Raw genomic sequence first — 3974 nt, 5'->3', positions numbered from 1 at the left:
TTCTTTCTATTGAAACTATAAGAATAACAAGTAAAAAAGTTATGTATGTCTTCACATCTATGACCAATTTTTACTAGCTGGCTGTAGAGATAGAGGTCAGAATGACCATGGAAAACAAGAGTGGGATAAGTAACTACTTATGTTACATATTGATACAGGTGCACATTTCTGAATTTAGAAATATACTTGGCTTCTACTCCTGCAACCAAGTGACAAAATTGTTACTTTGTAAATTGGTATTTTAATTAGTGTAAATTGTGCAACAAAAAATATTCGCAGCGCTTCTTGAGAAATACCCTTTTTGTTCATATCAGTATTACAGGGAGCAACCATGCAAGGTTGTGACCAAACAATCCTGTAGAACAGTTGGGAGAAGAACTGGAAGGGCCCATTTATACATACGAACTGTTCATTATCATAAAAGCCTGGAATAAACATAGATATGCAGATCACCGATACGTAATTCACTGCACACAGCGAATCTCCTGTTCGGGGCAGCCGTTGGGTGCTACAATTGGACCCGTGGCTAATCATTTGTCCGCGCTGGCTTTTGCTTATGTTGGTGGGTTTCTTCAAATTATTGCAGACAATATAGCTTCCTTCTTCTTGCTGAATTCCTTATAATCCAGTTCTACATATGGCATTATCTGCTTTACATGATCAGCATGCAGTCCATTTACAATTGCTTAATTATGTTTCCAAGTAAGTGCGATTTTTTTCTTTCATTTGTAACTCTCTTGGATGAAATTAGTTCTATAAGATCATCATAAAAAACACTGCAGAAACCCCACTTTTATCAAGTCTACACCAGCAGGAAAACTATACTAAGTTGGACACATGCTTCCAGTTTCTGAAACCTGTAAAAGTAATTCTTGCTGTATAAGTTACTGAAGAAAGGCCAGTTGTCTTCCGTATAAATAAAAAAAACATCTTTGATCAATGTTCCAGGGAAATACATTGGAGGGTTGTGTGCCAAGCAACCACATAGGTCAATTCAGAGACTAATTGAAGAAAGATACGATCTTTCATTTGAGAAGTTGTTCATCATCTCTGAAGCATGAAGAAAGATCCAAGAAGTTTTATGTATCTTGACAATTTTGCAATGTTGCTTACAATGCGCAACAGTTTGGAGCTCTAGCAGCACACATTGGAGATAATGCTCTTCTTTCAGGGTACTTATCTAACATCACATATGATTTATATCATCTATTTGATTTCCATCCTTCGATTACTGCATACTCTATTTTGTTCCCATTTTCTGATCGGTTCTCTTCACTATAGAAATAACCATTCTTGCGAATTTGTATTAGTAGCTCAATATATACTCATTATCTACAGTGCAATACATGAGAAGAGTTTTTGTCCTTGGAATTATTCCCAGCTAAATAGGTCACTGCACCTGTCTAGGTAAAATTTCAGGACCGATTTTAACTAAATGGTATAGGCTGCAGTGTATCAAATGAAATCATTTCCATCCTCTTTTCTTTGCAGAAAATATAATTAATATACAACAAGTGAGTCCAGCTAAAAGTCAAACGAGCAAAATCCCAGATTGATGAGCCAAATAGTTCATGTGGAAAAATATATTTTGTGTCTAGGCGTGGCCACAAACCTGACGGAAAATACAGTCATCTATTTGCAGCTGTGGCCAGTATGAATGACACGCAGCTAATGTAATATTTGGTGGAACTTATCAGGCTACTATGAGCATTTTGTATGACTATGAAAAATGACACGCAGCTAATTTAATATTTCTATAGATGCAGTAGTACCAAATTTCTACTAAGTATCTTTTCTTTTTCGCCGCAGAATCACCCCACGGGCGCGGCGTGTCGCCGCGCCAACCTTCCTAGTATCTTTCAAAGTGAACTTAGGGGGAAGCATGATGAAATAAACAAAAGGTAAATAAAGTAAATGCAAGTAACTAACTTTTTTTGTGTTTTTGATATAAAGAAAGCAAATAAGACAAGAAATAAAATAAAGTAAAGCAAGACAATAAACAAAGTAAAGAGATTGGATGTGAGAGACTCCCCTTGCAGCGTGTCTTGATCTCCCCGGCAACGGCGCCAGAAAAAGAGTTGCTTGTGACAGTAAAGCACAAGTCCGTTGGGAACCCCAAGAGGAAAGTATGATGCGTATAGCAGCGAGTTTTCGCTCAGTAAGAAACCAAGATTATCGAACCAGTAGGAGATGAAGGGCACGTGAAGGTTGTTGGTGAAGGAGTGTAGTGCGGCGCAACACCAGAGATTTTGGTGCCAACGTGGAACCTGCACAACACAATCAAAATACTTTGCCCCAAGTTAACAGTGAGGTTGTCAATCTCACCAGCTTGCTGTAAACAAAGGATTAAACGTATGGTGTGGAGAATGATGTTTGTTTGCGAAGAACAGCAGAGAACAATGATTGCAGTAGATTGTATTTCAGATGTAAAAGAATGGACCGGGGTCCACAATTCACTAGTGTTGTCTCTCCAATAAGATAAATAACATGTTGGGTGAATAAATTACAGTTGGGCAATTGAAAAAAATACATATCATGATGACTAATATGAGATTTACTTAGGGCATTACGACAAAGAACATAGACCGTTATCCAGCATGCATCTATGCCTAAAAAGTCCACCTTCGGGTTAGCATCCGCACCCCTTCCAGTATTAAGTTGCAAACAACAGACAATTGCATTAAGTACTGTGAGTAATGTAAACAATACAAATATCTTTAGACAAAGCATTGATGTTTTATCCCTAGTGGCAACAGCACATCCATAACCTTAGAACTTTCTGTCACTGTCCCAGATTCAATGGAGGCATGAACCCACTATCGAGCATAAATACTCCCTCTTGGAGTTACAAGTATCAACTTGGCCAGAGCCTCTACTAGCAACGGAGAGCATGCAAGATCATAAACAACACATATATGATAGATCAATAATCAACTTGACATAGTATTCCATATTCATCGGATCCCAACAAACACAACATGTAGCATTACAAATAGATGATCCTGATCATGATAGGTAGCTCACAAGATCTAAACATGATAGCACAAGAGGAGAAGACAACCATCTAGCTACTGCTATGGACCCATAGTCCAAGGATGAACTACTCACGCATCAGTCCGGAGGTGGGCATGGTGATGTAGAGCCCTCCGGTGATGATTCCCCTCTCCGGCAGGGTGCCGGAGGCGATCTTCAGAATCCCCCGAGATGGGATTGACGGCGGTAGCGTCTCAGTAACTTTTCTCGTATCGTGGCTCTCGGTACTAGGGTTTTCGCGACGGAGAGATTATATAGGCGAAGGGGCAGAGTCGAAGGACGCTCGAGGGGCCCACCCCATAAGGCGGCGCGGCCAGGGGTGGGGCCGCACCCCCCTATGGTGTGGCCGCCTCGTCACCCCTCTTCGTCTCCTCTTCGATCTTCTAGAAGGATCCATGAAAATTAAGACTGTGGGCTTTTGTTTCGTCCAATTCCGAGAATATTTCCTGTGTAGGATTTCTGAAGCCAAAAACAGCAGAAAACAGGAACTGGCGCTTCGGCATCTTGTTAATAGGTTATTGCCGGAAAATGCATGAAAATGATATAAAGTGTATATAAAACATGTGAGTATTGTCATAAAACTAGCATGGAACATAAAAAATTATAAATACGTTTGAGACGTATCATGCCTCATGTGGCGATGAAGAATCGAATAGGATGATGTTTGCTAATAAGGTTCCACTTGTTCCCGCATAGTAATTGCTCTTCTTAGTTAGTGGCATGTTCTATCAGGTTGTAAAACTTGTGTTAGTACTATGCATTTTGTTTTGGGTACTCCTATTGTAACTATTTCGCAGTACTTGGTGTTTTAGACATGAACTGAAGATACGTTGTTTGAAGTCCTTGCGTGGTCGTAGTCTTGAAATGTTGCCGTTAACTGGTGCTATATTTTTCATTTCACATCTTATGGCTGAACTGGTATTCTGTCAGGTCTAATCAGA

General features: G+C 39.7%; 1 long non-coding RNA gene across 1 annotated transcript; it reads left to right on the top strand.

The window, feature by feature from the left end:
- Positions 1–289: 289 nt before the first annotated feature.
- Positions 290–1231, top strand: LOC127323230 (uncharacterized). The gene is made up of 2 exons (XR_007865473.2): positions 290–702; positions 949–1231. It is a non-coding gene; the product is annotated as an uncharacterized lncRNA (long non-coding RNA).
- The last annotated feature ends 2743 nt before the right edge of the window (positions 1232–3974 follow it).

This window comes from Lolium perenne, chromosome 4 (assembly GCF_019359855.2).
Source record: "Lolium perenne isolate Kyuss_39 chromosome 4, Kyuss_2.0, whole genome shotgun sequence".
NCBI classification, from domain to species: Eukaryota; Viridiplantae; Streptophyta; class Magnoliopsida; order Poales; family Poaceae; genus Lolium; species Lolium perenne.
The sequence above is the reverse complement of the archived record's forward strand: the minus strand, read 5'-3'. Positions and strand labels throughout refer to the sequence as shown.